This window comes from Lynx rufus, unplaced genomic scaffold (genome assembly GCF_022079265.1).
Source record: "Lynx rufus isolate CCGP_SWC_20201006 ecotype Redwood Valley unplaced genomic scaffold, mLynRuf1.p SCAF_5, whole genome shotgun sequence".
NCBI classification, from domain to species: domain Eukaryota; kingdom Metazoa; phylum Chordata; class Mammalia; order Carnivora; family Felidae; genus Lynx; species Lynx rufus.
In genome coordinates, this window is record NW_025814867.1 from 103,910,213 (window position 1) to 103,920,593 (window position 10,381).

A 10,381-nucleotide genomic window follows, 5' to 3' on the forward strand; every position below is an offset into this window, starting at 1 on the left:
TGTAAGGTGGTATCTACCTCATTTGCATTTCTATGGTAATTAGTGATGTTAAGCATCTTTTCTTATGTCTTTTGGCCATCTGTATGTCTCCTTTGAAAAGATGTCTACTTAGGTCCTCTGCCCATTTTTAATCAGATTATTTGGGGGGGGTTGATGTTGAATTGTTTAAGTTCTTTATACACTTTGGATATTAAACCCTTTCCATTGTATTTTTTTACCAATTTTTCTATAAAGCTGAAGTTATTTTAAAATATAAAGCTTAAGAAATGATGGTTCTTGGAGATTATATGCTCTATATAGAAATTAGCCTGTCCCTGAATCAAAAAGAAAATCAACTTGTTAAAATAATATGAACTCCCCAATAAAATTATATGGCCCACTGAACACATCTTATATCTTCATAATCATTGATTCATAAGGAATAGTTTTTGACAATTCTAAGAAGTTTTTTCTCCTGCCCTCTAGCTTATCTAGGTCAGCATTTCCCATGAGTTTTACACAAAAACAAATTTCTGTAACCAGTAAATTTGAAAATGTTAAAAACGGGTTTCATTTCCTTTAGAACTTCTCATCTGCATTGTGAATCTGCAAATAGCAAATATAGTTCCATTATTATTATTTTTTAAATATGTAATCACCTTTTCATCCAAGAACATTCTTTGAGTGCAGATTTAGGTAAATGAGCATGTGAAAATCAGTATACAAACTTAAGATTATTTTCAACCTTTTGTTAGGAAGACGAGGAGACCCATGTCACCCTGGTTCACAACTCTCCTGCATGGATGATAACATGCATGCAATGCTCTTCGAATGTCAGTAGACTTTGAAGATTTGGGAGACTTTATAGAGAACCTAGGATTACATGGCCCAATGTTTTTCTTCTTAAAACTCTTCTATGCTGGCCAAAACAGCTTTTTGTTTTTCCTTTAAAGTAGTCTTTAATAACAACATAATTATAGTAGTTAGAATGTACTGCTCTATTTTGTGGTCAAATAGTAACCATTATCATAGCTTTACCTTTTTCAAAACAATGTGCCTAACAACCAAGTCTAAATCCTAAAACTTTATATTTTAAAAGGAGAAATGGCATTTTAAAGAGTGAAAACAATTTGGATTCACTGGTTTGTTTGTTTGTTTGTTTTGACAAGACTTTTTTTTTAAATACAGGAGAGAGGAGAATAAGAACCGGGCTCATCTAAATGTGTCCTAAATAATGTGTCCCAAGTGTTAGATTTACATATTTGTGCACGTTTGATACAGACATGCAAAGTTCAAATTTGTGATTCACTGACTCACCATCAGCACCTTATTTCAGGGCTGTGTTGGGCCCCTCCATACTTTGTCCTTGTACTGCTTCATACTGCAAGGACCCTTTCCAGTTGACCATCAGTACCCCAGAATCCATCACCTGCTCCTTCCCATCCCCTACTTGAGATGCTACTGGAGAGGCTCCAAGCTCCTGTGCATAGCCCCATCTCTATGGGTCAGAGTTAACTAGTTACAACTTTCTTACCCTGCAAAACATTTTCTAGGCTAGCAACCTCTGAAGTTTCTGACTCTGCTTGGACATCAAAATCAAATAGGCAACTTAAAAAAAAAAATTCCCAGCCCTCTTACCCCTCAATCTTACTTGATAGTTCTTTGATAGTTCTTGGGTGGGACTGAGAAGTCAGATATATTAAAAAGCTCCTCAGATGACTGTGAGGGGCACCTGGGTGGCTCAGTTGGTTAAGCACCTGACTTCAGCTCAGGTTCTGATCTCATGGTTCATGAGTTTGAGCCCTGCATCAGACTCTGCTGTCAGCTTCCGATCCTGACTTCCTCTCTCTCTGTCCCTCTGCCCCCTCTCTCTCTCAAAAATAGACATTTTAGGGGCGCCTGGGTGTCGCAGTCGGTTAAGCGTCCGACTTCAGCCAGGTCACGATCTCGCGGTCCGTGAGTTCGAGCCCCGCGTCGGGCTCTGGGCTGATGGCTCAGAGCCTGGAGCCTGTTTCGATTCTGTGTCTCCCTCTCTCTCTGCCCCTCCCCCGTTCATGCTCTGTCTCTCTCTGTCCCAAAAATAAATAAACGTTGAAAAAAAAATATAAAAAATAGACATTTTAGGGGCACCTGGGTGGCTCAGTCGGTTGAGCGTCTGACTTCAGCTCAGGTCATGATGTCGCAGCTCGTGAGTTCAAACCCCGCGTCGGGCTCTGTGCTGACAGCTCGGAGCCTGGAGCCTGCTTCAGATTCTGTGTCTCCCCCTCTCTCTCCCCCTAACCCACTTGCATTCTGTCTCTGTCTCTCTCAAAAATAAATAAACATTAAAAATTTTTTTAAAATACAAAAAAATAAACATTTTAAAGAAAAAGAAAAAGCTCCTCAGATGACTCTGATGCAGCTAATCGAAGAACTACTTTGGGGAGCTATCACTGCAAAAATTGTCCCTGCCTACAAGTAAACAGATAAAGCATCTTAGGTCTGAAGAGCTCTTTAAAAGAGATCTAAGCTAGTGTTTCTTTTCTTTTCTTTTCTTTTCTTTTCTTTTCTTTTCTTTTCTTTTCTTTTTTTTAATGTTTAGTTTTGAGAGAAAGATTGCATGTGCAAGTTGGGGAGGGGCAGAGAGAGAAGGAGGCAGAGGATCCAAAGCAGGCTCTGTGCTGAGAATGGAGAGCCTGATGTGGGGCTCAAATTCATGAGCTGTGAGTCACAGATCGTGACTTAAGCCAAAGCCTGATGCTTAACCAACCGAGCCACCCATGTGCCCCTAAAGTAGTGTTTCTTAACGTTTGGCCCGTGGACTATCTTAACATTAGCCCTACTTGGGGTGACTTTTAATAGGTACCTGAGATTATTTAAAAGATACTAGAGTTTGAGACATACGAATATTAAAAACTGCCAATTAAAAAAAATCATAAAACCAATGTCCAAAAAGGTTAAGTGGCTTGCCCATTTTCAAACCAAGATTGTAAACCTCAGTTTCCTAACTGGTTCTCTATGCACTTGGAGCAACTCTATGGGAACTTCATGTTCACAGCTCCTGTCACGTATGCTTCCTATCCGAATCCCAAAGCAACAGTATACAGTCACATTTCCATTCATGCCCAATGAGTACTTATTTTTCTCTAGTCCCTATACAAAGGCTTTTGCATAGAATAGTGGATGGGGAATCCAGACACCTTGATTCCAACCACAAGTCTGCTAGTAACTTTCTGCATGACTTTTAGGACATCACTTACCTTCAGTGTCAGGTTTTTTTTGTTGTTGTTGTTGTTGTTGTTTTGTGGAAAGTTAGGAGTAGGACTAGAATATTCTGAATGATTTTAGTCCTAAAATTGTGCAAATTTAAACCTTTAGCAGGCTCTCCTATAGTAAATAATTTGCAAAGGTGTACCAATTCCTAAGAGCTGATTGTCAGATATTTAGAAACTTTGAGAGAAGTTGTTAAACTGTTGGTAGCTTAAAGCCAGCACATAATGGGAGTATTTACACCATGGAAATAGGAAAACACTAAAAATTAGGGCTTTAAAAAGAAGACAAAAACAAAACAAAAAGCGGGTTTACCAGCACACCACTTATAGGCAGTATCATAATGTTCTCTAGACCAGAACCAAATGCAGTAAATACATAACAGAATGTTCCGCCATATTTTAAGGTAGATTATTATAGTACTAATTGAATTAGATCAGATTTGCAAATTGTTCTAAAAAATCATTAAGTCTCCATAAAGCCACTCAGTGTGTCAAATGTGCATCCCCTGTACCATTTTATTGATGTAACTTTACTGCCTTTCTAACTAAACCCAGTTCCTTTTACTGCCTCTCAAATCAATAGGCTAAAGCAGCCCAAGCATCCTCCCTCACGATAGATTCAAAGATCATGCTTGTACAACTGAAAAAAAAATGTAGAATGCACAACTAGTCCAATTACTTGCTATAAAAAAAACAACTAATTCAGTTCACTGCATCATTGATCCATTTAATTGTATAGCAGCTTCCTATTGATAACAGGAAATGTCCCTGACTCAACCATGCTGAAACTGAAACTGGCCAGTTTTCCACAACCATAAATTTCAATAATGATTCTACATAATACACAGAGACTAAAAATCGTAGCCAGAGTTTATTACATTTTTCTTGGTTTCACTGACGTATTTCCCTTGCATATGACCTGATTTCTCTTATGCTTCCTGGGCTTCATTAGTCATTAAATGCTAGCCTATACTTACGTTCATGACTGGATATTTTATTTCAGATAGAGATTGTGACAGATTTTAAACTACTTATTCATTTGACTCTTGGAAACCATTCAGCAATCCATGAGCTTTACGGAAGGTGCTGATGATCTGGAAGTGCTACCTTCGTTCATATTTCCGACCACTTGGTTTAGGCAGATGCTATTTAGTATACTCATGGAATACAAATACAACAAAAATGGGATTGATAACTACTATATTTTGGGCATAATAGTAGGTGCTGAAGGAAACAAATAATCAGACATAATCTCTCCCGTCAAGAGCTCCCAGTCTAACGGGAAAGATCTATGCATTAACTAAAATGTTATACTGGTAAGTCTCATAATAGAGAAATAAACTGAATGGTACTGAAGTTGGGTGAAGAAGTAATTCTAACTTGGAGAAAACAAAGAAGAATTTATAGAGTTGGTCCTTGATGGATGAGTAAAAACCCAGGAGCAAGTTAAAAGAGGAATGGCCATGCCACACACACAGAGGGAAAGACACAAAGTCAGGGGGTGCAGAAGGGCATTAAGGGATCAGGTGACAAAGAGGAAGGATTAAAGGTACACCAGGAGGAAAAGAGGGAAGATGAAACGGAAGATTTTGAATGTCAAGATAAGGAATCAAGCAGGAGAAGTGGTAAATCAAGTAGGCATGATACAATAAAACCTAATAACAGACCTGGATACAGTGCAACACAACTGAGGAGACACGAATCCACTGAGAGGAAAGGATGTTTCATCCAGGTCTTTCAGAATTTTGCAAAATGGAAAAGAGGAGAAGCAGCACTCGAGGAAGAGGGGCCAACGTGAGCCGAGGCACAAAGATGGTAATGATGACTAGCATTATCACTATGGATGCCAAGCACTGTGCTAAGCATTTTATCTATATTATCACATTTTATTTTGCTCCTGAGTGAGTTAATATTTCCATTTCATAGATATGAAACTGAGATCCAGGGAAGCCATGTAACAGGCCCAAAGCCACATAGTAGTGGACTCAGGCACTATACCATAAACCTTCAATCTGAGAAATATAATGATATATGATATGACATTGAAGGGTAACAGTAAATCAAGGTGGTTAGAGTGCAATAATTTTTAAAATCACAATTATCATTTATTGACCAGCTACTATGTCGCAAGGAAGTTAATACATGATTCATCACAGTGCCTTGAAGGAAAAAATGGACCCAAACGACTCAGTTAGTAGCAACCTTAGTAATTCTTGCCACACAAAAAGTACAGAGGGAGCTGAGAAGAGCAGGGAGACAGGATGTCAGGCATGACTGTGCAGAGAAGCATCAGTGAAGAAATGCAAGGAAGTTTGGCAGTGGTGTTGACAACTACACTATTCTATGCCTGCTCCCTTTGACCCTTCTTACATAATACATGTGAAGGAGGAGCCAGATTCAAGGTCAGGACAGAGACCGTAGCTGCTCTGAACCCTGTTGTATTTGAAGCATGTTGAAACTGTCATGTGGATACACTTAAATAGACGGCTGCTGGGGCGCCTGGGTGGCTCAGACGGTTAAGTGTCCAACTCTTGATTTCCGCTCAGGTCATGATCTCACGGTTTGTGACATCAAGTCCCACTCTGATAGTGCAGAGCCCATTTGGGATTCTCTCTCTCCCCTCTCTCTCTGCCCCTCCCCCATTCATGTATTCTCTCTCTCTCTCTCTCTCTCTCTCTCAAAATAAATAAGTAAACCCCCCCCCCAAAAAAATAGCTGCAAAAACTGTCAGTCAAATTTGGCATGGGATATTTTGTAATGGGAGATGGTGGAGGAAACTGCCTAGAAACTAAAACGGAATATGAGAAAAGGACCAAGCTTCTATTTCCTTGGAGGGGACTAGGATGGCAAAGACCAAGTCTGCCCAGGGATGTCAAGATTTAGTCCAGTCTGGAATCAGGAAGTGGCAGTTTTTGAGTGTCATCCAGGGGCTGCAGGCCAGGGATCAGAGAGAGTTAGTATGATACCAAACGCTAACTTAGGTAATGTCAGGTCACGGAGAGTGAGAGCAGGATCTGGTGTTCCTCAGGCCTGGGCTGGTAGGGAAAGCGGAAGTAGGTAGGGATATTGGGTGGGACTCTTTCTGCAGTGACCACACCTTGGAGGGAAATCCCCAAAGCCCAAGATACCAGAAAACCTCATGGCCCTTCAGAAACCTGTCAGCAGCCTCCAAGTATTATTTCCAGAAGGTGCTGCTGATCTAAAACGGCTCCCTTCCGTCAGATTTCTTATTTCTTGGTTTGGGGAGATGATATTTAGTCCTAATATCACTGGGATTATGGACAAGGCTGGAGTGACTTTAGCCCAATACACACCAGTTGGCCATTAGCAGGTCAGCCCCACTCGTTTTCACGTACAGGTGGCTAGCTGGGAGCGGGCAAGGCTGATGTGGCTCTAGAATGTAGGGCAGAATCAGGACCAGAGATGGGAATCATCTACCAGGAGGCTGTACCTCAAGCAGAAACTGAGACTGGGGAAGGGACCAACGATTTTGGAAATGCTTACCTTGATGACATGATACTACACATGGAAAATCCGATAGACTCCACCAAAAGACTGCTAGAACTGATACATGAATTCAGCAAAGTTGCAGGATACAAAATCAATGTACGGAAATGCTTACCTTTAAGAACTGGCCAGAGGAAGGAAACTAAGAAGGATTAATCAAATAAATTATAAGTAAGTGAGAATAAACTTCCAATGTTTCCCTTTTTCTCCTCCTTCTTCATTTCTTGTGTATGAGTTTTATTTTACACACTGATTTGTAATTGGAACAAACCTTCAAAAAGGAAACTCGCTTCATTGTAAAATGATGGTAAATGATTCCTCCCTCTGGGGAGGCTGTATACAATGGGATAATGTATGTGATTGCTCGTATTAGGTGTTCAATGTGTGCTCAAACGCACCACCTCTGGCCCACCTTCTTCCTTCCCTGGGCTTCTATTCCTTACCTTATAATCTGATCTTATCATCAAAATAGAAGCAGGTGTGATTAAATTAGATGTGGTTGATTTCTACATACAGGCTTAACAGTGAGAGAAAAGAAAAGAGTTAAGCCTTTGGTTTCCAAATCGGCTTTTGCAGAGCATTGAAAAAGTGTTCTTTGGCCATCCCCTTTTATGGATGAGAAAATTGAAATAATCAGCTGAACAGAAGTGCTCTCTCCAAATTCATAGTTGCATCCTGTGCCCTGGCAGACACTTTCTCACCCGTTGCTTAGCATTTGGGAAATTCCAGGGAGTCAAAAGAAGCAAGACAATGAATCATTTGGTATTATTATTATTTTTTAAAAAACTCTTTTCCTAGCTGTTAGAAAGGCTTTTTTTTTTTTTTTTTTTTTTTTTTCCGAGAAAGAGAGACAGAGACAGAGTGAGACAGAGAGTGTGTGAGCAGGGGAGCGGCAGGGAGAGAGGGAGAATCTCTACCAGGCTCCAGGCCATCACCGCAGAGCCTACCATAGGGCTCCAACTCACGAAACTGTGAGACCATAACCTGAGCCAAAACCAAGAGTCGGACTCTCAACTGAGCCACCTAGGTGCCCCTCATTTGGTATTATTTATCCTTATCCTCCCAATTCTGGAGCAAACCAGTTCCTAGGAATCACCTTATAGGAAATCTGTTGCTTAGCAATTAGATTTCAGCACTGCCATTTTACAAGCGCAAGGATGATAATCATCAGCCTGTTACCTTTTCCCCTTATTAGAAGTAGCTAGGTTTATGATTATAGGGGTCACCATTAGTTCCACTTCATGGATCCACCTTGCCTGTAATGTGGCTCCTGTAGTTTACCTTAGACACTTACATGGCTTTTAGAACATAGTTCCATGATTCACATGTTAACTCCCTAATGGCCGGGGAGACCCGTGAACTTTGACCAACCAAATGGGAAATCTAAAACAGTGCTAAAGTGGCCTTCCTTAACAGCCAGTCCCTAGGAAAGTGATAGATGTTTACACAGTGGCCTATCCATCCCCACCTTGGTGGTCAGGCTGAGCTCCAGAAGGAGAGAACACGATAATGTTGCCACAGTGCTAGGTTCTAAACATGTCTGTTCCTCTTGGCTGGTACCACCCTCTCCTCTAGAGAGGACACCCTCTCCTTCTCCAAGGACCCCTAGAGAGACCACTTCAGTTTCTCTCACATAATGATCTGTGGATGTATGTGTATGTCTGTACACATGCCAACATTCAAAAATGAGAATTTTACATAAAGACCCAGACTCCAGGGGTGCATGGATGACTCAGTTGCTTGAGTTTCCAACTTTGGCTCAGGTCATGATCTCACAGTTCATGAGTTCAAGCCCCACATAGGGCTCCGTACTGACAGCTTGGAGCCTGGAGCCTGTTTTGGATTCCGTGTCTCCCTCTCTCTCTGCCCCTCCCCATTCAAGTGCTCGCTCAAAAATAAAATAAACATTAAAAAAAAAAAAGATCCAGACTATAGACCTTAACCAAAAATTGGAAGATACCCCAACTCGAAGCCTTCATTGGTACCTATGACAATCAGATCAAGTGGAATATTGCTCTCCATTGTACCTCAGTCCTCACCACTCCCGATTGTATTCCTGAAATGAGGCAGTTCTAAATATGAAATATAATGCTACTGGGTTATCAGAATTCTTACCTTGCCTACCTCCCTTGTCTGCATGGCTCACCTAGCTCAGCAGGCATTGAAGTGAAAGCGATGAATTCTTGTTGCCTCTAGACTCGAATCGCCACCACATCCACCAGCATCCAGTATCACCAGCTTCTGTTTACCCATCCACTTTCAGGGAAAAAAAAAAAAAAAAATCAACAGATATTTTTCCTCTCACTGAGCCTCTGGAGCTGTTGGAATAGAATCTGTACCAGGCTCCTAAAGCCATCCCAAGGCCACGGGACTATTGCCAGGGTGGGAATGCATGCTGACAGGGCTCTGACTTTGGCACGGGGCCCCTTTGACATTTCCTGGTTCTTCCAGGAGACAGAAGACCAATTCCCTCATAGGACAGTTCAATGTGAGCCACCTGAAAGGAAGATTCTTTTTGCTGTTGTCATAACTGAAGAATTGATAGCTTTATATTTTATAATCCATATATGCATATTTTACAAATATCCTACATACATATTTTTACACATATGGAGACCTATATCATTTTGATATATCACAGTAGAAAATGTAGATATGTTCTTGGTTTATAGTTCAGTTGCAGACGGGAAGCCCTGGCTTACAGGATGCAGTCTTTGTTTCCTGACATCTGTTTTCTTTCCATCTTGAGGAGGCACCCCATATAGACATTAATAATCATACTCATCTTTAACGGGCCTTATGCTACTGAACAAGCTTGTATTTCTATTCTTGCTGAATGTTCCTATTCATACACAGAGACACACAGGGCAGAGATCATCACTCGGCTCTAATGAAAAGACAACAGAGGCTCAGGTAGGGTAGGCTGCTTAGGACATTCCACGTGGGTGGGATGGAGTCTGAGCAAAGCAGGCCTCCTGGCCAGCAACCCAGGGCTCTTCCCAAGACAGGCACCTCGGTCAGAATCCAGTGAACATTTGAAACATATCTGCTGACTGAATAAACAACCCACAGTCCCTGGCAGTTAGAACATAGGAAGATAAAGCAAAGTATTAAAAATCCATATGCACTATACTGACAGTTCCCAGGTATCGTACTGGAGTTAGAGGCATAGAGCAGCTGTCAAGGTACTCTATAATGAAAAATGGTCATGGTTGGACTGTGCCCCTTTATCTCCCTAGTTCTATAACCCAATTTTTATCAAGGACCTCAGGCCTGAAGAGCTCAAACTGTATTTTGAAGCTTATGTCATTAATATTCACCACCACATTCTCAAAGGGTGCAAGGCATGTATCATTATCTTCACGTTTCAGATGGAAATATGGCAGTGAAAAGAAGCACAGCCACGTGTGCCTGGGTTAAGGATTCAGAGAATGTTTTCTTACAGCACCATCATCCATGTCCGATTCAGCAGTTACTTCCCCTGTAAGAAACAACACTGAGATAAAGCACGTGGGAAGCTGTCATTTCAGCCTGATGTCCCCAGTGTCACAGTCTGACCAAAGTAATAAAATCAAAGCCCCAAGGCTATGATGAAAACGAAAGGCTATGGCAAAGAAGATTGGCAAAAAAGCCATTATGTATTG